Source organism: Ambystoma mexicanum, chromosome 6q (genome assembly GCF_040938575.1).
Source record: "Ambystoma mexicanum isolate Mex_15411 chromosome 6q, UKY_AmexF1_1, whole genome shotgun sequence".
NCBI classification, from domain to species: domain Eukaryota; kingdom Metazoa; phylum Chordata; class Amphibia; order Caudata; family Ambystomatidae; genus Ambystoma; species Ambystoma mexicanum.
The window spans coordinates 1,513,696,851-1,513,722,123 of NC_090937.1; the positions used below are offsets into that span (position 1 = coordinate 1,513,696,851).

At 46.6% G+C, this 25,273-nt stretch overlaps 1 protein-coding gene across 2 annotated transcripts in view; it reads right to left on the reverse strand.

Moving 5' to 3' along the window:
- The window catches only part of LOC138516807 (catenin alpha-2), a 3,575,147-nt gene that overhangs the window by 3,549,199 nt on the left and 675 nt on the right, over positions 1-25,273 (reverse strand). The gene's annotated exons all lie outside the window — the stretch shown is intronic.

Genomic DNA, 25,273 nt, shown 5'->3' on the forward strand with positions numbered 1-25,273 from the left:
AGAGTTTGAGTTAGGTCAGAGGCAATAGGGCGATGATGAGGGCATATGCTCTTGCCATGACAGCATGCTTGTCAGACTGGTATTCCTGAACGTCTTTGATAAACTCAACATTTGTACCTGTAACATTGACAGCTCTAGCAATACAAACTGCTATAAACTTTTCATCAAACATTTATATTCAAGACCCCATAGTTAAAAGATTCCATCTGTAGGCAGGTATAGCTAAATTGTCCCATAGAAAAAAAACTTTACACGCAGGTAAGTACAAACAGACTTTGCCTAAGAGGCAAGGAATACACTTTCCAAGGTGAAGAGTGTGCTTTTCAAATGAAACAGCAAATCACTAAAACTGTAACAGTTAGCAACCCACTTGTTTTTGTTAAAGGACCCCGTTGGTGATTTAGCCTACATTTGGTAAAGAGCTTTTTGTTACCCTCAGTCTGTGTTCATGTGAATGTATCACACATGTACAGTGTTATAGTAACAACCCGCATTGAGGAAAAGATAAACGGTGGATTTTCATTCCTGAACATCCTCAGTATCTGCAGTGCACCATGGGAGATATACAAAAGATGTTAGTGCTGGAGCACCTTGTTCTAAACCAAAACATCAAAGGCCCATCTATGTAGCGTGGTGCGCAACTTGTTCCCTAATTGGCGCAAATTCATCCAGCAATTTTCTCTAAGCAAAAAGAAAATGAATGGGCTTTGTGAAAATCAACGTGTATTCAATGGTTCATAACTTTTGAACTGCTGGACGAATTTGCCATATGACTATTTCTTTCAGACACTGTGGCTAGGATTCTCAAAACGTTGTTCACACAAGTGATGGGATGTGCACATGCATCCAGTTCATTTACACCAAACGTTGCTCCGAATTCACAAAGTGCATCTGAATGCGCTCATCAGATGTGCACATGTGCAGAGGCCCTTCTTCATAGCATTCATGCAGATTCATACATCAGAGGGGAATTCACAGGGGATGTCTTGTAAAATGCATAGAACATAAACACGTCAAACAATGCTGTATGTGCTTTCTATGCTTGTTTGGAACGGGCACAGAGGGATCCGCCGTCTAGATTCACTTGAAGCAATTACACGCCATTCATGTGTTCCTACTTGCATTGTTATCCCTCAAACAATGATTGACATCTGTTTTTAGCATTTCAAAATGAAGGTCCGTTTCATGACCCATCACTGGGCAGTGGTGTGGGTGCTGGGGAGCTGGGCATCTTCTGCTCTGAAGGGTAGCCCACTGGAAATAATCAGATCACCTTGTGAATACGGTCACCTGTGCATTCCCAAAAATCAGGGTTTAAAAAAAGTGCATCCTCTGCTCCATTGTGAGAAGCCAGTATGTTCAGAATTGATCCTTGTGGGCCTGATTCTACACAATGTGCACTGGAGTACTTCACGAGAGGCCCTTGATCCTTTCAGATGTACACCTACTAGCCTATTTACGATGATTCATAAAGCCTAAACCAAGGGCAGGTCATGAGCTTCTCAGGACATGTCTGTGATGGCCTCGACTTCATCACATGCGCATCTCAATGATTCTCCTGGCGTATTGAGATCTGCTCCAGTCTTAGAGCCTGTGAATGTGGCAGAAGACAGCAGGAGCGCATCTAAAATGCTTACAGGTGTCTCCTGATTTTCTCAAGTGCAAATCTGCATGAGTCAGGCTGTACATTGATGACACAGCTCTTATCTGTTTCAGATTACAGTTTTGGTTGATAAAAGGTCGGATTTGGAACAATACTGTATTACTCCATTAACTAAGCCTTGCATGACAGTATATAATGTTAATGTTAAAGGACATTTGTATCGCGCACTATCACCACCGGAGTGGTCCCCTGGCACTCTGGCAGCTCTGAAAGAGGAGGGGAGGTTGAGTTAGTGGGAGGAGGCAGGAAAAGTGCAAGAGAGCAGTGATGTGCTGTTGGCGGCCTCAGCCCGGTGGGTCCGTTGGCTGGGCCTGGGGTGTTTGCGGCCGGTAGTCATCGTGTAATGTTGTGCAAGACTGCATGTTTTTGTTTTGTTGTTGCAATGTAGTGAAGTTTGTGCGGTTTGTTGTGCTGTAGGTTTTGGTTGTGTTTGGTTTGGAGTTTGAGAGGTGTATGTAGAAAGGGAAATTGTTAGTAGGGTTGGTTAGTTTGCGTCTCTATGCTGAATTCAGGCGCTCGGCTTGTGCAGTCTCCCCTGGTGCGGCTCTGTCCTGATCTGGGTTCGACTGGCATACAAGGTTCCTTACTCCTCTGGCCCCCACCTCTAACATGCTCTCTCATAGCTCCCCTTATCCTCCCTTCAAACTCCTGTGGCCAGTGCACCTGCCAATGTCAACCTCTCAGGTAGAGCAGTGATTTCCAATATCTCGTCAATTCCACACCACTGTGGTACCTGGCGGTAACTAAGGGACAGGCGAAAGTGTTGGTGGGATTGTCTGGGGGAGTTGGCTCAGTCTACGTGCGTGCCGCCTGTGTTCCAGTCTATCCGGTGTCACCCGTCCAGGTGCCGTGGGAGCTACCCTCTCGGGTTGGGAATATAATATAACAAGAACCCACTAAGGTGGTGCTCTTTGCCGACAGCATAGGGAAAAATAGCTCAGCTGGGATTCAAATCAAGGACTGCAGATAGTACAAAGACCACCGCAACAGGTGTTTAAGTCACTGGAATACTTCAGCATCTCAATCACTTATCATTTCAAAGCATGAATACGTAATTTTCTTGAGAAGAAATGCCAAATCCCATCTTCTGAAAAGAATACGGACTTAAATTGTTAAAGAATTAAAAGTAAACACGTTCTAAGTATATTTTAACAGTACTCCCAAAAATGTCGGTTTTTACAAATACATTAAAAGTTAAAGCTGTGTATACAGCAGATCTGAGTCAACATAATGCAGCACCTGAGTGAGAATAGTTGTCTATAATTAGAACAGAGGTGCTAGCTTTCACGCGTAGAGTACAATTTAGAAGCCAGGCTTTCTGGTTCTTATGAGAAAACAGGGAATTTAGCAATTAGCGTTGCAGGTTCATAGCCTCCAAGTATCGAGAAAGTGATGGACCCACAGTTAAGATAATGAAGACTCCTGGCAAAGCAGTCCTGAGAGTGAGCTCACAGAGCATGACTGATGGAAATCCAATATGTGTTGATTGAAGGGATGCTGGGGCCGCTTTCAAGGTGTCATTCGGAGGGAGGCAAAAAGCTTCACACTCTAACCCAATCACAAGAAGCAATGGGCTTTAACCTGCACCAGAGTGTCCGGGTATGGGACCGGGACACCATGTTGCAGAACTCTATGCGCCTTTTATGTAGTCAGAGGCAGGGCTGGTGCTGTCACTAGGCAAGGTTAGGTGCTTGCCTATATGTTGGAAATTCTAGAGTGGCAAAATGCTGTGTTAACACCTTCATACTAATTACTGCCTTGCCTGTCGTGATAGCAACGACCATGCCCTGTTGTTACACTGCCTGCAAGCTGGCGACAGCAGCAGCAGATTAGGTGGTGCTGTGAAGGTTGGGACTTGGGGTCGGGTCAGGGTCATGAGTGGCATGGACGTTGCAGAGCTGGCACCTGTGCATTAGCATGCCACGAAGCATCGCCCCAGCCCCCTCGATCAATCGTAGACTCAATGGTATGAGTCAGTGAATGTTGCAGTGCGCTCTGCAGCCTGGCTGAGCCCCTTGAACCTGTTAATTTGAATTGGTCCAGACCGTCAGATGTGGTGGCCGCTTGCGCACTCTGCCCTAGCTGCAGGCCTGCAGCAGCCTTTTGGTGTGAGGTGCACAAGGACAGTGCCCGTACTAGGTCAGCCGACTCCTACTGGTGGCGGCACCGCTGCTGTGCCTGTGAGAGCAGCCCTGGGCCGTGCCCCGGCTGAGCTGTGCTGAGAGAGTGAGTGAGTAACAGTCCGATGCAGGTGAGGACCAAGGTGCCGTGCTGACTACTTCCGACCAACACCATGGTGCATCATGCATGCGTTGCCCCCAACCCTCTCTCTGTCTTAATTAAATGTTATGCCTAGGCCTGGCTGGCTGGCAATGGCTCAGGCTGCAAGCTCTAACAGTAACAGTCCCTTAAGGTCGGGGTGGCCTCCAGTCTGCTGCTGCGGGTTATGGCAATATTATGGAAAATAATGGAATCAGCTTTTTAAGCATTTACTGTTATTTTATTATCGTTATAGCGCTTTTGCTGTATGAGTTACAGCATTAGCATAGAGTGCATAATCTGTGTGCCCTGATGCAAGTGTGTACCAGTCCTGGATATGACTCTATCCCTTGTCGCGCCATGACACTCAACCGCTGCTGTGAGGGATTCTACCATCCGCATGGGAAGAGTGCGCTTGCCTTGGCTTTTTATGTTTGTTTAAAAGAATGAATGATGGGAGATCAACCTCCGAAAATAGGTGGGGCCATTCCCACACATATTTTCCACGCTCACTGCACAGCAGAAAATAGTCATGTACTCTTGGAGAACACAATTTACCAGCACCGCCCTCCCCTGTCATGTGTAGCTGACACCTGACTGCAGCGGGCAGCCTGGTTAGAATTTCAAAGTCCCTTGGATTTGCATCTCCATTGTGGCAAATACTGAAGAATGTTAATTAGCAGGCCTCAGGGAAGGCCTGGGTGCAGGAAGTGAGAATGGAGACCAGACGCCAACACCTCTTTGTAATGCAATGTGTCAACTTGGTACTAACACCCCGCCTTGGTATGAAAGGGTAGTGAATGTCCTGTCTAGAACCACTCCTTTCAGAGCAGGGAATTATGTGAATTGTAGGAGACGAAAGTCTGCCTGAAAACCCCTACTTCAAAAGAGGCCTATGTTGTGATCTAGCACCACCTAGGATTCAGGGAGACACTTTGATGTACAGCAGACAGGAAGATTGGTGGGACTTAGAAGTATATGTTGGCATCCTACCCCTGTCTGCTGCAAAGTGCTCTGATTCTGACCTGAACCATCACTGAAGATTGTTGGTGGAAACCCAGTATTGGCTCACTTAAGTTAGGCTTGACCTACACAAATCCAGGACCCTGTTTGGCTTTAAAAGTGTGCTGAGCCCCTCACTGATCAGATCATCTGAAGACTTTACAAGGAGTAAGAAGGATTAATTTGGACCCGAGCTGAAGGTACAGCCTACCTTACATCTTCCGCCAGTGAAGGAAGGCCAGGAGTTCCAAGAGGGAAGCACGATCACTCCCCTAAACATCTCCCAGGAAACAGAGGGAGATACCAGACTCAGAGTACCCATCCAGCAGCTCCAGAACTGGTACCTAGTCAGCACACAGCATGCCCTTCTAGTTTCTGACAGCAAGCTTCCTAGGTGGGAAGTACCAGAGAGTCTCTGGACAAAGGACAAGGCTGTTGCCTGCTAACACCCTCCTGAGCTTTGACCCGTCTGCCTTGAAAGGACATGAGCCCTGCGAAGAGCGAAGAGTAGTACCACACAAGCATCATCCAGCATCCATCTTTTTAAGGACAATTCTGAGACAGTTGAGTCCTCAAACTGCATCCGGCTGCACCGCTGACTGTCGTTATGCTGCAGTCACCAGAGCTGTCCCAAAGGCCTCAACCAGCATTCCAGATCCGCCAACCCGCACAGAGACAATGATTCTTGGCCTGAGCCGTCACGCCGGACAGCCTGCAGACATCTGTCCAGCCTCGCTTTCCAAACTGCCTGCCGCCTGGTACCAGCAGATTTCTCCCACCACTAACTCTGCCTCATGGGCTGCAAAGCATACTGGAAGTGCCTCTCCACTGTCTAGCACCAAGAACTCCTTCAGCACCAAGTACATTTTGGTTCTGTTCCCCTGGTCCTTCTCTGAAGGCCCCTACAGACAATTACAACCCTTTGCCCCTTTGGTGTTCAAACCAAATAACCTTGAATTGTAAAACTGATTGCTTTACTAACTACCCTCTTGTCAGTATTCAGAGTGCATCCCTATCCTTTGTGAAACTCTGTCCTCTGTGTTCCTTTACAGTGTAGGTTGTAATTGTAGTGTGCTAGAACTGTCTGTGGTAGTAATAATAAAAGTAGAAATGTTTATACAACCTTGAATGGACAGTCCCTTTTTATCATTGGGTAATAATTGTATTTTCACTGTATTGCAACTAACCAACGATCCACGACCTTGCGGATATAAGCCTGTCGTTCCGTCCACGTTAACAAAATTGGACAAGAAGGTTTTGAATTTCAATCTGTTTGTATCCCTTCTGGTGTACTAGAGGTGTGGGGTAGATTGATGGTTAGAAACAGATATTCATCCCTGGACCACTGGGGCCCCGGAAGTTGATTTGTCACACCTGCTCTCCTCTCTCAGTTGCACACTGCATGGTCCTCGCCGCTGCAGACCAACTCTATTCTTGCATGCAACATGCCAATTTTCCTGTCACTGCCTGGGTGCCCCCTCTGTGTCGTGCTCCTGTGTTCTCGTCCCATTCACCTCTGCTCTTCTGTCACTGCCCCACACCTCTCACGTTCTCTGCCGTCGGTGCATGTCCTTCTTTACTCACACTCTCCCTTGCCCTTAGTACCCACTGCATTCCCTCATTTCGTCTTTCTGTCCAAGTGCATTTGTGGCTTTGCCCTGTCTCGGCCTAAGCACCCTCTGTCCTTTTGCCATGCTCCCTTGCCCCATCTGCGTGTCCACAACACTGTGCTTGAGGTGCCATGTCCATTTCTCTAGTATATATGGCCTTCTGTCTCCACTCTGGATCCCTGTGTCCTTTAGTCCACCTCTCTGCCCGACTCCTTCCTTCTGCTGCAACTTGCCTGCCCCTATGCCTTATGCACATATTACCATCACTTTATCCTGGGTGTGTGGTTGTCCCCCTGTCTGATCCCCCCATGTTTCCAATGCCCCTTTCTCTTTCTCTTTTTTCCTGTTCTTGTCCTACTGTCCCGTTCCCACTGTTTTCTTCCCACATCTCACAGCAATGCTCCCCCTCCTTGACCCGTTGCCCTCTCACCTATTCATCCGATAATCCACTGCCAGATAAATCTAGTCTCCTCAGCAATGGTCATGCTGGGTGGGCCGAGTTGCCCCATCTGCCTGCATGGGACATGTGTAGTCATTTAAGCTTCCAGTGTCCCCTCCGAGTCTGACTGCTGCCTGGCTACAAGGAAGGAGCGAGGTGGCTTAGCAGTATGCAAATCTTAGGGTTACCATGGTCCACAGCAACCCACAATAATCAGTGTAGGGGGGATGCTGAGAAAATACCCACATCTACAACTCCCCCGTGCCCCAGCATGCAAAGAGGCTACCATGCTCGTTTGCCATTTATTTTCGAGCCCCGGGCCTTCAGTCAACTGATACGTTCTGGTCGATTTGGTTACAATTTTTTAAAGAAAAAAATGCAGTCAGGCCCAGGCCTGCCACAATGGTGATAGAGGTGGCAGGCAGAAGGGGCAGTTGTCTTGCAGTCCTGGACTTCACGCAGGCCATGTGATGAGAGCATTTATTTTTTGTTTTGGAAAGCACCACCTATAATATGATCTATTGCATCTGAGTGGGAAGCATAAGCCTGCGTATGAGGAGGGACACAAAGGCTGTTGGTGTTGTTTGCTTATTGAACCACCCATTGACTACCCAAGGCCATGCTAATCCCTTTGGCCATTCAAACCCACTTCCTGTCTAAAACGCATCCACTCCTGGGATGTCTTTGAGCTTGCTTTACACAAGCCTTACCATACAACGTTGACCTTGTAGTGCCTGCCAATGTTTTATCAATGCACTCTTCTGAGAGTTATTCACTTAATTTGAGCTATACATGCGCTACTGAAATAATGAAAATGTCTTACCAGGCCTGCCTACAGCCACTCAATTTATAAGCACTATGCTGTCCCTCACTGAAGTCCTGTTAAAAACAAGCATTGGCAAAGCCAACAGTTTTGACTTGTCTATAGGTATTAGGCATTTGCCATGCACTGCAGTTATATGCCCAGGTACTCGCACCATTTGCACCTGCTACCATCAATGGCCAGTTAATACCACTACGGCAGTGCCTGGCAAATGCCTTTCCCATGCCTACAAAAAGGCACAAACTGTTTTTCTTTTGTTTGGGTGGTATGGTTCCAAATCTGCCAGGGCCCCTGCAGCTGCTGTTTTGAATTGTCCCTCATTTGTTTGTTGATTTCTTTGTATGCATGATGGCCTAGAAGTCAGCATCTCCTGCAGTGCAATTCACACCTCGTGAAAACAAGGCTTTGGGGGGTGTGGTTGATTGGAGGACAGTTGGTTGAGAACGGTTAGGATCTGGAGTGGGGTTGGGGGCAGCAATCTGACAGTTCACCTAGCGTGGCAAAATTCCTTGCACCGGCCCTGGTCAGAGGCAAGAATTGTATAGGTGTAGATGTGTTCCACTTTATTTATTTTGATTTATATATTACATTTGTTAAACGCCAAGACCCTCGGGTATCACAGCGTTGTTGCAGACAGCTTATAATACAGTTTACCCAATTTCAGATACAAAAATGTACTGAATTGCAAGGTTAATACATTTATATTATTTACACTAGCAGGTATAGGTCTACCCTACAGGAGTGGTTGTCTAGTATTGGTTAAATAGCAAAGTTCTTTGCAATTTTTTAAAGCAGAGGAAGGATACTTTGTTTTTGATTTTAAGTGGGAGCTTGTTCCAATGTTTAGGGGAAAATCTAGGAAGCTACTCCCTCCTGCTCTAGAGCTTTTGAAACGGGGGACATCGAGGAGGGTCTTGTGGTTAGATCCAATTGTCCTCTTTGTTAGGGAGAATTCTCATTCTATGGTTAATTTCCCTAGTGAGTCCCTCAGAAGCTTTGCTGGATTTCTGGAGTTTATTTTTTTCCACTTAGTAAGAGTGTGAGCTTTTCCCTACTCTTACCTGTGTTTTGCCATGTGTATTTCATCTGTTTTTGTGATTGTGGCCTCTGAAGTACACCACTTCAGTAGCCCCACACTTTTGTGTGTTACACCGCACCTTCAGTGCAGTAACACAGGGTTGTCATTTCGACTTCCCACCGACTCCATTTCTCGGGCTGACTACTGTCCCCCAGAAAAGGGTAAAGTTGCCATTAACTTTACCTAGTCATTTAACCACAGATCCAGTACACCCCATCTTATATGTAGTATTGGAAAGAGTTAAATCTTAGCCCTTTTTATCTGTGCCTCTTGGAGCATTGTTTTGCTCTCTTAACATTAAGACTGGCTGGTGGCAGTGGTATCTACCCTAATTTTCCTACCGCGATTATATAACATAACGTGGTATTGTTTTAGGCTATTGCAGTAGCCTCAAACTTTAAACCTGTTAGCCCAAATACTTTTTATTTCAGCTCTGGCTGGTTTAATCGCCATTTCTTTTTGTTAACATCCTTCTTGGGTCTTTCTTTGCGCGGCAAACCAAGTTTGCCTCCTTAGTTTACCGCCTGAAGCCCCCCTTTGGCGTCTGGATGTCTAGGTGGGCTGAATGTGAGGGAGGGGTGTAGTCACCGCCTGCACAGGGTCTCCTTGGAGACCCAAGTCACTCTATGTAGTGATTGGCTGAGGTGGTTTTCCGGGCTGGACAACCCCCCTGCTGAGTGATTGACAGCCAGGCTGTGTGAATAGGGGATTTTGGCATAAAAGGCAGGACTCTTGAGCTAGAAGGGAAAGTCGCCTCTGGAACTACAAGGAACCAAAGAGGAGCAGAGAAGAAGACGGCTGCTGCAACCCAGAGTACCGGTGAAGCCCTGCTGCAGTCCTCCACGTAGTTGGACAGACATTTGTAGGTTATGCACAATGACTTAAATATGATTCTTGCCTTAATAGGTAGCCAGTGGGTCTCCCTTTGGATGTTAGAGATATGGGGCCTCATTACAACCCAGGCGTTAAGGGTTTAACGGCGCCGTCGGCGCCGTTAACCCTTAACGCCTGATTACCATTTTAACGCCTGCTTTTAGCAGCCGTTAAAATGCAAGGCGCTAACCCGCCTTGGTGCTAATTACGGCACCGTAATTTACGGTGCCATAATTAGCGCCTTCCCCACTCCCATTATGCCCTATGGGGCAAAAATGGGAATGGGGAAGGGTAAATGGGGAATGGGGATTTACCGCCCCACTCACCTTGGAATGGGGCGGTAAATCCGCCATCCACCATGGTGTAAACAGAGTTTACACCATGGTGGTAAAGTAGGGAACTTACCGCCTGGGTTGTAATGAGGCCCATGGTCAGACTTATTGATTCCTAAAGCTGTTTGAAGCGCTTTGTTTTGCATTAGTTGTAGTTTCCCTAAGTTGGCGTTAGTATTCCCTAGTAGGAGTGCATTACAGTAATCAGACTTAGAAAGTATTTATGCTCACACTAAGGTGACACAGGGCCTCATTAGGACCCAGGCGGTAAGGGGTTTACGGCAGTGTAAACAGCGCCGACCCTTACCGCCTGATTCCGAGGTCCCTTAGCGCCATGGAGGATTTAACACCTGCTTTTAGCAGGTGTTAAAATCCATGGCGCTAAGGGACCATGTTGTTAATTACGCCACCGTAATTTACGGTGGCGTAATTAACGCCTTCCCCACTCCCATTATGCCCTATGGGGCAAAAATGGGAATGGGGAAGGGTAAATGGGGATTGGGGACTTACCGCCCCGCCAACCTCGGAATGGGGCGGTAAGTCCGCCAACCACCATGGCGTAAACGTAGTTTACGCCATCTTGGTAAAGGTACGACCCAGGCAGTAACTTATCACTTACCGCCTGGGTCGTAATGAGGCCCACAGTTGGTTGGCGTAAGGTACTGTTGGCTAAGGATGATCAGTTTGGAAGTATAGGATGTAAATAATGCCAGTGCATTTACATGGCTGGTCATGGTTAGATTAGAATCTAGATAAACTCGTAAGGTTTTGATCTGTTTTGATAATGAGATCGATACACCGTCCATGTTGATGGTAGAGAAATTAGGGTGAAGAGCATTCATTTTCTCATTGTTGAGGCTAAGACTATTGAAAGCCATCAGTTTTGGATTATGGCATAGAATTTGTTGATGTTTATGGTATCTAGTTCATAGTCCCCTGAGATCTGTATGTGGATCTGGGTGTCATCTGCAAAGTTGGTGTAGATGACACCCCTATTGTATAGGGCCGAGTAGAGGAGCTTGGTATAAGCATTATAAAAAGTGGGCAAGAGGCAGGACCCTTGAGGAACCCCAATGGGGACTGGTATAGGATCGGCAGCTTCTTTGCCGATGCTTGCTCTGGAGGTACGTTCAGCTAGAAAAGATTTCACCCAGAGAGTGGCATCTTTAGAAAACCAGAAGTCATTTGCCAGAGTGGCACATAGCTTGTCGTGGTCCACAAAGGCAAAATAGTGCGGATAGATCTAACAACAGTAGTATACATAGTTTGCCTGAATCTCTGATGTTGTCTATCTGAATTTTCAAATCTAAGAGGGCTGTTTCCATGCTACGGTTGGGTCTGAACTTGGATTGTCTATCTCCAAGAATCTGGTTTTGTTCAATGTAGATTTGAATTTGATTTAGGTTATTGTATCATACTGATTCGAATCACAACCTTAGCACTTGATTTAAAATGATACGGTCTTGGGAAAGTCAATTTATCTCCCTACATGTAAATTATTGTTATGTTTAATTATTTTTTTAATTAAAAGGAAAGCTATACTACGTTCTGCTCAATGATTTCCTAATTAGATGTCCCCTCTCTTCGCTGCATCAAATCCTGTTTTCTCAAGTGTCCAATGATACTTTATGCGCATGTGTGAGATGATCCTCCAACATTAAGCGAAAATCCCAGTAAGTGCTCCACTGCTTCTTTAGGGCAGATCCATGATATGACAAATAACAAAAGAAAAAGCCTGGATGCAAATTACAGATAACTTACACTCATCCCTCGCACATCAGTGTTGCATGGGAGTCCATTCTTTCACATTCATTAGTCTGCAAAGTCGGGATTGGTTTAATCAGTAAAATTATAGTCTCCTCTTTTACGATCTCAAGCAACATCTCTGCATGCTACCACTAATCAAAAAACAACATCTCTGCCACTGTCTATTCTAATTATCTGATTAATTAGTCCTAAATAAAACCTGCAACAGCCTTAAGAAGTGCCTTACTGCTAGTTACTGTGTCCAAGACCTTGACATGTGTGAAATTTTTGAAAATGACAGCTATGCTCTGCTTAACCACTGTAGATCCTTCGATGACTCCACATCCGTACAACACAGAGACTGGCTCACAGAGTGCCATAGATTCCAGCAAAGTACTTGATTCAAGGCTTGAAATCTGTCAAGTATCCTCACGTTGTGTAGGCCATCTTCCATTACAAAACTAAGGGTCTACTTCGCGCAGGCATGCTGCGGCACATTAACTGATGCAGGGGTGTAATTTAAGAGCTATCGTTTCAGCATCACCAGGGATTACATTTGGAAACATAGGCAACTTCATTTGTTGCTTGTATATAATTTCTAATTGTTCTTTTATAACGTACATTATACCAGAGACCAATTTCTAAGCACGAGATCAGGATTTGAACCTGTGTTACTATGTGTTGTCTTGCGTCCAAGACAAACACGTTGCCCCTGAGCTATCCTCCCGGCCATTAAAACGTCTGATGCTGCCTTTGCAACCCCTCTGCTTTAGAGTTATCAAGGACAGTACTGAGTACCATCTATAGTTCCAAGCATTGTCTTTCTCCAGAAGAGGTGATAGGATAGATACATGAGTTTGGAATTTCTCACCATGCTGTTAATGACACAGTGACAAATGGAAAGATTTGGGGACAGCACAAAAGCTGCATATGCAGTAATTGATTTCCCAGTCACCAGCGTTAGGACAGTGATCAGGGCTGGAAACATTATAACGCGCATGTACACAAGTGTGCCTAGGCACGACAAGACAAGGAGGGGGAAACAAAGGGAGGAAAAAATAACGGTCTTACTAGGCCTTGTGTCATTCAGAATGCGCAAGTGCAGGGAAGAGGGAAGGGGAGAAGTTCCAGGGGGTAAGGGAAGTGCTTTAACTCATAAGTGCAGTTAGTGGGTGGCTTATATATGCAGAGAGACGGGACTGTAGGGTTGCAGATACAGACCCTTAAGTGCTGGGGAGCCCGGAGGAAGTGCAAGGGGAACTGGACATGCAGGAGCCTGGTCCCCAGTTCAGAGGGTGACCAGGTGACCAGTGAGCAGAGCAGTCAGGTGCATCAGCAGGAGAGACGACGAGAGAAAGCGGAAGTGAAAAGTAAGGTCTAAAGTTGCTTCCGGAACCAGTGGTGGTTCATCTCATTTTTGAGAGAGGCAGGGAGTCTGTTCCAGAAAGAGGACACAGCCAAGGAGAGAGCTCTGCCAACAACTCTGTTTGGAGAAGCGTCTGACCCTCAGAAAGTTGGATGTGGATGAGCAGTGAGATGAGAAGGAAGATGTTTTGGAAGAGAAAGTTAGAGGTAGAGTGGTCCCAGGCCCCAGAGAGCCTTGCGAATGATGCAGACGGTCTTGAACCTCATCCTTGCAGCCAAGGTGAGCCAGTGAAGAGATTTCAGAGCTGGAGAGATATGATCCCTGGTCTTGCAGTCCTATTCTGGATAACTTGTAATGGTCGAAGAGTAGAGGTAGGAAGATTTAGAAAGAGGCTGCTGCAATAGTCTAGCCTAGAGAGGACCAAAGCTCTGGAGACAGGGAGCTTCTGGGGGAAAGTGAGATAGGGAACGGTACCTATGAGGATGTGTAGCTGATAGTTAGACTTCTTAGAGATGTCAGAGATATGAGGAGAGAATGAGAGGGTGGAGCCGGAGATGACCCCCAAGGTTCTTAGTCTCACAGGAAGGTATTGGGTTGCTTCCGGAACTGGAGGTGGTTCTGCTTAAGTTTGAGAGAGGCAGGGAGGCTGTGCCAAGGGAAGGCCCCAGCCGAGGAGATAGATCTTCCCCCAACTCTCTGTTTGGAGAAGCATCTGACCCTCAGAGAGTTGGAGGTGGATGAGCAGAGAGCTTAAGAAGGAAGATGTTTTGGAAGACAAAGTTGGAGGTAGAGTGGTCCCAGGCCCCAGAAAACCTTGTGGACTTCGCAGAGGGTCTTGAACTTGATCCTTACAGCCACAGGGAGCCAGTGAAGAGATTTTAGAGCTGGAGTGATACAATCCCTGGCCTTCAGGACAAGGACAAGTCTTGCAGTCCTGTTCTAATAAGTTGTAAAGGTTGTAGAGTAGAGGCAGGAAGATTTAGAAAGAGGCTGTTGTAATAGTCCTGCCTAAAGAGGACCAGAGCTTTGACGACAGGGAGCTTCTGGGGGAAAGTGAGAAAAGGAAGAATCCCTCTTAGGCAGTGCAGCTGATAGTTTGACTTCTTAGATACATTAGCGATGTGAGGAAAGAATGAAAGGGTGGAGTCCAAGATGACCCCAAGGTTCTTAGCTTCACAGGAAGGAGCAGGAAGAGAGCCCAGTGTGGGCATCCAGAGAGAGAGAGAAAAGGATGGAGCAGGTGTCCCAATGAGGAGGATCTCAGTCTTACTGGCATTAAGGCAGAGATCATTGGCGGCACACCATTCCTGAATTGTGGCCAGACAGTCTGGTATGAGAGAAGAAGCAGAGGTGGCTGAGGGGAAACTGAAAGACCGCTGAGTGTCATCCGCATAACAATGAAAATTGGAGTTGAAAGTAGCAATGCATTGGGAAAGAGGTGCCAGGTAGTGGTGGAATAGCCATTTATAATGCGCCTATACAGAAGTGTTTCAAGGCGTGAGAGACCCCAGTTGGGCCTGAGAGGGTCGGTCAGTGAGAATGGAAATCAACCAGGCCAGAGCCTGATCTGTAATACCAAGGTTGTCGCGCAGGCGATTGAGAAGGATGGCATGGTTGACGGTGCCAACAGCAGAGGATAGATTGAGGAGAATGAGGACAGAAGGGATATTAGAGTCAAGATTGGAGAGCAGATCTTCACAGGTGTTCAGCAGAGCGGTTTCCGTGCTTCTGGCAGCTCTGAAGCCAGACTGGTGGTCATGGAGTCAACCAACAGATGCAGTATGTAGATTAAGCTGGGAGATGGGCAGCTTTTCCAAGAGTTTTCCCAGGAAAGGAGTAATGGAGATCAGGCGATAGTTTGCCAAAGAGGAAGGATCAGCCGAGGCTTCTTCAGTAGGGGGTGCACAAGAGAGTGCTAAAGGGGGAAGGGAAGTTCCGTGGGAAGGGAGTGATTGCAGAAATCGGCCAAGGTTGGAGCAGGGTGTTGATGTGGTCCTTTATGGTTCTGGATGAGCTGGAGAGAACCTGATTTGATAAGACATTCATAAATTGGACTTGTCTAGAAACATTGTCAGGGGTGAATATGGGAAAAGAGGAGAAAGGAGGAGGAGAGATGGCCTCAGATGGGCCAGGAGTGGTAGAGAAGGAGGAAGAGGAGCTAGAGGAAGAGAAGGTGGACAGGATGTCCTGCATTTTAGTAGTGAAATGAGAAGTCAAGGCTGTGCAGAAGGCCTGGGAGGGAGCAGGAGAGGTAGAGACTGCAGTAGTATTGGCCAGCACCTTGCAAATTTTGAAATGTTCGGCGAGTTGTTAGGTGCCACAGAGATGCAGGCTTGGATGTAGGCTCTCTTCTTAGAGAGGACGGAGAGACTGTACTGCATATGGAGCAGGCAGCAGGCCAGTTTGCCATGGGGTGCACCCGATGCCCTCCACTTCCTCTCCAACGCCATACTCTTGCATATAAGGGAGGCGAGGTCGGAAGTGTACCAAGAGTTGCATTTGGATTTGGGCTTAAATGGGATCCTCATGACAGGGGCATGGACATCCAAAGTGTTAAAGATATGGAGATGAAAGTAAGATTGGGCTGTGTCAGGGTGTGAGCCAGTCAAAGGTGCAGAGGGTGGTGAGAAAGTAGCAGCAAAAGCCCTAATTGACACACACTTCATGGGTCGGATGACCGAAAAGGGAGGTGGCAGTGCTGGAGTCAGCTTGACCTGCGGGGAAGAGAGAGATGTGGGAAGAAATAAGAAAGTGATCACTCCAAGAGAGAAGAGTGGTGAGAGGGTTAGAGGAGGTGAGGTCTGAGGGGATGAGAACATCCAGGATGTGCCCTGTAGAGTGAGTAAGGCTAGAGGGAAGAATAGAGATAGAGAGAGAATTGCAGAGATTGCAAAAGTGTCCTGAAGAAGGGCTGGTAGCATCCAGGTGGATGTTCAAGTCTCTGAGGAGGAGAAGTTGAGAGGTAGAGGCAAGGAGCGAGGAGCAGAGATCCGCACACTCAGAAAAGAAGAGGGCGACCTGGCCAGGTAGCCAGTAAATAGTGGCCACAGTGAGAGAGAGGCCACTATCTACTGCAGAGAAACTGCAGATCGGCATTCAAAGGAAGAGTACTGCTGCATTGGAATGATAGAAGCAGGGATCCACTCTGGGAAAATCAAGGCTACAGTCCCACTGGGACGGTTGGTTCTGGGTTTGGAGAGGATCTTGTAGCCATCGGGAAGGAGAGTGCCGAAACTTGTGACAGAGCTTGCCATGAACCAAGTCTCAGTGAGACCAAGTACATCCAAATCAAGCTCTTCGAGGAGACAGCAGATGTCAGAAGAGTGTTTGACAGCTGAACAAGAATTGAGAGTAGCAATGTGGAGCAGGCTGCCACATTTGATGGACCTCCTGGTAAGGGTAAAGGCCAGAGGTGCACCTGGAGGAAGTGTTGGAGGTGCCTGGCGATGGGCAGAGTAGATGGACGAGAAGGCAGAGTAGTCAGATATGGAAAAGAGAGTGCCAGAGGGGTGGTGGATGAAGGAGGCAATAGGGTGGCCAGAGAAGAAGCACAGGCTGCTGAAGGGGTGGCAGAGGATGGAGGTGGCAGAGGAGCCAGAGAGGGGTAAGAAGGGATAGCAGGACAGGAAAGGATGTTGAAAAGGCATGGAAAGAGTCTATCACAGAAGAGGAGATTGGCCTGAGGGCCCTGGACCAAGACAGTGCTGTGTGATACTTTCAGTGATTTGGAGTGTGTGAACAGCACAACGTCCCCCGCCAGAGATTTGGGCAGATGAGTGAGACACCAGAGAGTGCCAGTATATCAAAGTGAGTGTTCAAGAAATGAAACCTGGGAGGAGATGTGGGAGGATCCTGGAAACCCAGAGAGAATCTTCTGGAAGAGTTATGCTCACCTTATTTTGCAGGGAGGGAACAGTATATATTTGGGGAGGAAGACGGTGACACAGCAGTTAGTGTATTTCTATTAATCAATCAAAATAAATAACCTTTATAAAGCACAGAGATATAGAATGCATGGATATAAAATCCATAAAAGCAATGCATCCATACTAAGAGCAAACCAGTTTATAAAATTACATAGAAATAAAAAAATCAGAAATAGGCAAATACAAATGTTCTTATTCAGATAAAGTTTTATTCTTCATACACAAAGTCCAAGCTGTGCCCAAAGACTTTGCCATTGTGGTTATCAAATCATGGTCTTTTGATGTTTTGAAAAAAAGTTAGTATTCCAATGGGCCTGAAGTTTGGTTTTTGATAATAAAGGGGTTAAGGAATTGCTTTCTCACAGCTGCATAACAATAGCAGTGCAATACAGATGGTTGAATGTTTCACTAGCTAAATGACATAGGGGGTCATTACGATTTTGGAAGTAGCCATGGCACTATTAGCACCATGGCTGCCTCCAAACTCGTGTCCGGGTCCCTGTTCCTTGAATGGGGATTTACCGGGTCATTCCAACCTTGGAGGACCCGGTATAAGTCCCCATTCTGAAACCCATTCTCCATTCCCATTCGAGCCCCCATAGGGCTCAATGGGAATGTGGAAGGAGCTAATAACGGGCCCGTTATTAGCTCCCTGGTCCCATAGCGGCTCACGCTAAGGATGGCTGGTTTTACCAGCCGGCCTTAGTGGGACCCAATAAGGGACCTCGGAATGTGGCGGTAAGGAGTTAACGGCACCGGCATCCTTACCAGTGCCGTTAACCCCTTACCACCACGGTCGTAATGACCCCCATAGTGTTCATGCATCAGAGTGTGTCGAATAACACTTTCACTCCACCACTGACAAAAAGTAAAAATGGAATTGGGGCTATAGAACATGTTTCCTAGGGCAAAGAATGTACTTTAAATAAAGCACACAAAGTGTTAAATTCTCTATATATATCAATGTGTGTGGGCCTGCCAGAGGACTGTTAATAAAGTGTCTCAGAACCCATGTTTTAAAAAGAGTTTTGATTTCCCCTTTTAGCATTCCAGGTTATGTATGGATCCGATCCCATATACATAGCGATTTCCAGTTCCATAGGTTAGTTTTGACTTGCATGATTCATTTCCATTGTGCTCCTTCCACCTGTTGTACACGATTTAAGGCATTTTAACTCATCAACCGTGTTGATCGGAGGCCAAAACGGCATCATATTTAACCATAGATTATACTGCCCTGGTTGAATACCTACTTTCAAGTAAAGTGGAATCGTTGGTGCACTTTGTTAAGGGCCCGTCCCCGGTCACCGGGACGGGCCTCCACAGGGGTCGGGAACTCCCGACACGGATAGCACGGCGGAGAGCACGGCGCGAGCAAGGACCAGGGACCACCCTAATTGGCCCGAATCACCGAGCAGTTCTCTTCTGCTGGGGGCACCCAGCAAGTGTTGGCCTCGGCCAGGGGGCACCCAAGCCAAGCCGACCCACACAAGCCACGATTACGTGGTTGCGACCTCCCCACAAAGAGGTCCACACAGACACGAGTTGCCGTTTCCTGGAGCTCTGCTGCACTGTCTTTTGCGTGCCGGCAGAGCCCCCTTTATTAGAGAGTTGTCCTGACATGGTCATGACGCTCTCTCACACACAACCACTAGACCCACACTCAACACACTTTTGGCTAAATCCAACAAGTTTTTAAGGATACCCTTTTCTATTAAATCCAGCTCTTGGGTATTTACGTGAGCCGCTGACTCTTCCCTTTATAGTGCTGCTGCTGCTGTCTCGATTTGATATACTTCTCTGACTTCTATAATTGATTTGTCTCCAAATGTCTTTATAAATGACAAAAGACCCCAGCGTTCTTATTCCTAAAGAATGCTGTTTTTTTATTTATTTTTAATTCATGACAAATCATATTGCTTGTGTTTTTCATATTGACTTCCAATGACCAGTCATCGCAATAAGTTTCCAAGGATTTTGGCTGTCGTCATACCCATCACAACTGTGGATGCTAGCCCACGTCATCTGCATACATAGGCATTTCAATGTTTACTTCTGATGTTTGGTGCATAACAACTAAGATGTTGTGTTGCCGTGGCTAAAAATGCAGTGTATAAAAGAAGCAGGATGGGAGCAAGGACGCATCCTCGCCTTAACCCTTTATCAACTTGAACATAGTCTGTGCATTCACCATGCTGCCCTTACCTTACCTCTGGCCGATTATTTTTGTACAGAAAATTTGCAAGTGTCAGTCATGGGTTAGAGGCCTTCAGGAGCTCTAAATCGTGCCATAGCTTCTCCCTTTTCCCATCACCAAAGGCCATTCTAAAATCTATGAACCCCAGTTACAGTGATACATGTTTCTGAGTGAAATATGTATGCATAATAGTTTTTAAAAGGAAACAGTGTTGTATTGTCTTTTTATTTTTTTCTAAACCCGCATTGGAGGTATGAGAATATTTTATTTTCTAACGTGCAATTTCCTAAATGGGTTAACATTATTTTTGCTATAAAAATTAGCTGCACATTTGGGAAATACTTCTCTGGCCGATTCGTTTCCACATCTTAAATATTGGCACAATCTCTGTATTAAGACAACTTTTCAGAGGTGTTCCTAATTCAGTGATCACACTGAAAAACACAGTAAAAAAAACTAATCCATATGAGGGCGAGTTTTTCTTAATATCTCCTGGCATCAGAAAACGTTCAGGTGCTTGATTTAAGCTTTATCAACCTAGCCCGAGGGCCGCACTGGGAGTTATGGGCATTGACCAGCAAGTTAAAGGCCCAAAAGCAGCAAGGGCATTTAACAAGGTCTTCACGGTCTATATAACACACGGTACGGCCCGAGGATGTCCCCAAAAAATGTATAAATAAGTGTTTTTAAAAAAAGGAATTCCACCTGGAGTGATTGCTGGGAACTGTCTAGTACAAACAACCACATCCAAAAGTGATCAGTAGGAGGGGCAAGGGTTAATTAGCTGCCATGCCATGTCTGCCTGAGGCAGCCTGGTGAAGGAAACATGGGGTCAGCAAGTCGCCCCCACACCCTAGTAAGGCAAGTAGTGGGGGTGGTTTAGTACACATCCCCGCGCCTCTTCTGTGCTTGACAACCTAGGCAGCATGAGGGCAGTGCTGGAAGGAGAGCCTCCACCCCAATCCCTTACCCGGGGCACGTCTATCAGGTGTGGCCCGCCTATCTAGAGAGCCGCGCAGACTGCATGGTCTTCAGCGCAGCGCTCCAGTAAAGAGGAAGCGCTGCACTGACAACCATGGCTGCATGTGGCGCTCCCGTGCTGGTAGGGAGCGCTGCACTTAGAGACATGCAGCGTTGGGAGCAGGCTCTGAGCACAACGCTCCCACATCACGGGAGCGCCTACCTGAGAGCCATGTGCAGAGGTCGAAGTGGGCGGGAACAGTGCTCCTATACTTTTTATTTTTAAGTTTTACTGTTCCAATACTTTTATTTTAAAAATAAACCGTTCTGGAATGGTTTTGTTTTAAATTGAAAGTGTAGGAAGAAGTTGAAGCTTGCACTTCAGTGCACTGCACTGAACATTCCCATAGACAGCAGGTGTGTTTGTTTGGGGCCTTAGATTGTGTGTGGGAGGGGGTGTAGTGATGGGGTTTGTGGGGAACGGGGTAGGCCAGCAGGGAACATAGTTCCACTACTTATTTTCGTACACTTCGACAACTGGCCATGAGGTGCTGGCAGCATGGCTGTGTTGCGTACCCATGAGGATGGAGCGCTGTGCTGAGTTCAGATGGAAATAAGCCTTGTGGTTATGATTAGGTAGCCAAGGAGAACGGCACCAGAGAAGCAGAGGCTGTAGTATTAAGTGAAGCACACCTCCCACCTGTATTTAGTTTATTTGGGAACGTTGGATATAATGTTAACAATCGATGTCTTGCTCTACTCACTGTGGAAAACCTTGGATTCTGGCATCGTCTGGAAAAGGTTGACGTGGCTGGGAAGTTACCAGTCATTGTTTGTTCTCTTGCACAGTGGTACTGGCATTGCACAATAAGGTGGAGAGAGATACTAACATGGTCTGTGGGTCAAAGACTACTTCATGAAGGAAGTTTGGTACAACACTCTGGGCGGCTGTTTTCCTTCCTCCAACAGCCAAGAGTTGCCCCCGGATTAATCCCATGGTGCAGCATAATAATAATAATAATAATAATAACAATAATAATAATAATAAAAGCTATACATAATTGATAGCGTAAATAATTAATTATATGAAGGGCAACTTTTACCAAAAAGTATTGATATATAAAAAAAAGAAGCAATTACAAAACATAATAAATCCGCAGGAGATAACAATTCATTTTTTCTTTTTTTTAAATGCATATATCAACATGTTAGGTATAATGTATAATAGCAAATCATTTAGCTAAAAGAAGAATGCATTCGCTCATCGTCAACAATATTTGAGACAGCTCGCTTAGTCTGGAAATAGTGAATTTATTAGCTGTTCAAGAAAGACCTACCGACTTGTTCCAGAGGCGATGCTGTATGAGAGAGGGTTTGTGTGAGGTAGGAGACCTTGAGTGTCACTACCATGTGTCTTTGACAAGGCATACCAACAATAATGTCCTCATTAATGTGCATGTTTGGAACAGCACCTCATGCATCTGTTTTCCTTAATGAAATGAACCCCAGAGAATACTGTCTAGAAACTTAATTGTGTGGACATATGAAATGGATATATGATGCCTTTCGTCTGGCAGATAGGTCACGGTGAGGTTTACAGCACCTATTGTAGAAACACACACATGACCTCATTGCATAGTAACTTCTGCTGTCCACTTTGCAATCGGCCAATGCAAGCTCGTGTCTGGGAGTTTCGAACACATGCAGAGTGCCAAGTCAGTCAATGCTGCTGGCACAGCCAAGAAAGACAGCGCGTGGTACATTGTCAGGATAACCAAGTGCCGCTCTGCAGACAGAACAGAAGCCAACAAAACTGGCTTCTCCTGTTAATGTATGGAATCAAGTGTATGCTATATGTGAACATTACTCCACGTCTGAGACGCGTAGAAAATATGACAAAGACCGTATTCACAATATCCTGTATAACAGGGGAGGCGAGCTATAATCTGTGACTGAGCAGCATGTATCGTCAATATCCTACAGGGGAGGAGAGCTATAATCTATGACAGAGAAGAACGTAGCCTCAATATCCTACAGGGGATGAGAGCTATAATCTGTGACAGAACAGAACGTATCCTCAATATCCTACAGGGGAGGAGAACTCAAATCTATGGCAGCGAAGAACGTATCCCCAATATCCTGTATAACAGGGGAGGAGAGCTATAATCTGTGACAGAGGAGAATCTATACTCAATATCCTACAGAGGAGGAGAGCTCAAATCTATGGCAGCGAATAACGTATCCTCAATATCCTACAAGAGAGGAGAGCGATAATCTATGTCAGAGGAGAATGTATCCTCAATATCCCTCAGGGGAGGAGACCTATAATATATGACAGAGAAGAATGTAGCCTATATATCCTACAGGGGAGGAGAGCTATAATATGTGACATAGCAGAAGGTATCATCAATATCCTACAGGGGAGGGGAGCTCAAACCTATGGCAGTGAAGAATGGATCCTCAATATCCTACAGGGGAGGAGAACTATAATCTATGACAGATGAGAATGTATATTCAATATCCTACAGGGTAGGAGAAATATAATCTATGACAGAGAAGAACATATCCTCAATGTCCTACAGGGGAGGAGAACTATAATCTATGACAGAGGAGAATGTATCCTCAATATCCTACAGGGGAGGAGAACTATAATCTATGACAGAGAAGAATGTAGACTCAATATCCTACAGGGGAGGAGAGCTATAATCTGTGACAGAGCAGAACGTATCCTCAATATACTACAGGGTGGGGGAGCTATAATCTGTGACAGAGCAGAACGTATCCTCAATGTTCTACAGGGGAGGGGAGCTATAATCTGTGACAGAGGAGAACGTACCCTCAATATCCTACAGGGGAGGAGAGCTCAAATCTATGACAGCGAAGAATGTATCCGCAATATCCTACAGGGTGGGAGAGTTAAATTCTATGGCAGAGAAGAACGGATCCTCCATATCCTACAGGGGAGGAGAGCTAACATTTATGGCAGAGAAGAACATATCTTCAATATCCTACAGGGGAGGAGAACTATAGTCTATGACAGAGAAGAACGTAGCCTCAATATCCTACAGGAGAGGAGAGCTATAATCTATGATAGAGAAGAACGTATCCTCAACAGGGCTCAAGTCGAGGGTACACGAGGGTGGACGGAGTCCCCACCTTTTTTCAGAAGTACCCCCATCTTTTTCAGAGGGCTCCTTGATATGCTAATTTCTGCTGACACCACATTCAATTGGTTTGGTAAGGAGTCGCCCCACTTTTCTTTTTTAGACTCAACCCATGTCCCTCAATATCCAGTATAATGGGCAAAGAGGGTAGAGATGAAAGGAATGTAAGAGGTGGCGAAGAAGGAATGTAGGGGAAAGCATAGAGGGAAGAGAGGAGAGAGGGGGTGAATAGAAGAGAGGGAAGGAGGGAAAGCAAAAAAGGTAAAGAAATAGAGGGAGGTGAAGAGAAGAGAGGAAATGCAGCGATGCAAGAAAGGTATGGGAATAGAGGGAGTAGGAGAGAAGAGAGGTAAGGAAGAGAACAAGAACGGCAATTAAAAAAGAGGGAGGTGAAGAGAGGGAAGTGAGGGAAGCAAGAAATGTAAGGAAAGAGGGGGAGGTGAAGAGAGGGATGAAGGGAAGCAAAATAGGAAAGAAACTAGAGGGAGGTGAAGAGAGGGAAGGACGGGGGACACAAGTGGTAGAAGAAAGAGAAGGGAAGAGGGTGGTGAGAGTAGAGAGGTCGGGAAGGGCTGGAAGATTGGGAACAGAAGATGGAAAGGAAATGGGAGAGGGAAGCGAAGAGAGGTTGAATAAGAATAGAGATGGGGATGGATTCGAAGAGAGGGGAGTAAAGAAGAGCAGGAAGACAAAGAAGAGAAAGAGGAAGCAAGGAAGGAGGACACAAGTTGTCTGTACTTGAATGATACTGCGAGCGTCAGCAAAGGACGGACCACTATTATAGAAGAGACGGTAGACAAGCGACTGTCCCATGAACTCATTACAATCTGCTAATAAAGCGGCCGGTTTCCTCTGTCCATCTTTAAACGGAGTGAACGGTGTGCATGTCCCAGCGCATGAAAATGCGATCCTTAATAAAGGAAACCCCTCTTCTTTGTGCCCCATGTAGGGTACCCAGCACTCAGTACAGCAGACCGCGGTTCAGCATAGAGAGAAGGCAGCTGGGTATCAAGAGAAGGGTGCGGCAAGTACCAGGGAAAGCAAACAGCGTGATTAATTAAAGTGAAAGGGAAACAGGGAGCAACCTTCTATAAAGATGAAAACAGGAGGAGGCAGACGAGGAGAGCAGACAGCGAGGAGAAAGACATCAGATGGCAGGAGAGCAAGTGCCAGGCGTCAGGTGAGCAGGTAACAGAGTGCAGAGTGCAGGGGGCTGTGTGGAATGGACAAGCACCTCAGACAGCAGAGGGCAGGCAGCAGAGAGTATAGAAAGAGAGAGCAGACACGAGGAGTAAGCGTCGGGACAGTGGATGCTCTGGAGCAGGGAGCACGAGCATCAGCACAGGAAACAGCAGGGAGTACTAACAGTATAACGGCACAGAGCAGGGACCTATAGAGAGCACGCCGCTTGCAAGCCGAGAGCTGCCATTTGGGGGTAGGGAGCAGAGTGCAAACAACGCTTGGCAGCCCTTTGTTTCCCTCCACCCCTCGGATGTCAGATAAGCGGCAGCCTGGGCTTCACACCCGGCATCTTTGAATCATTCGCCCACTGCCGGAGAGGCCTAGAGGACGAATAGCGCCGATTCCCCGGTCGGGTCACTGCAAGGTAGCCAGCGCGGAGCTGAGCTCTCCCAGAGCAGCCTGTCAGTGTGAAGAGAACCGGGAGTTTTCTGCTAGAAGCAGGTGCCTGCTCACGCACATTGCTCAGAGGAGCAACAAAGCCATGCCCTAGTCCCATCACTAATGTGGAGGGTTTCCAGGCTACACTCAGGAACACTCGGGAGAGATGTGCTCCGATGCAAACCCACGCCTGGCTGGGTGTGGCGTGACACTGC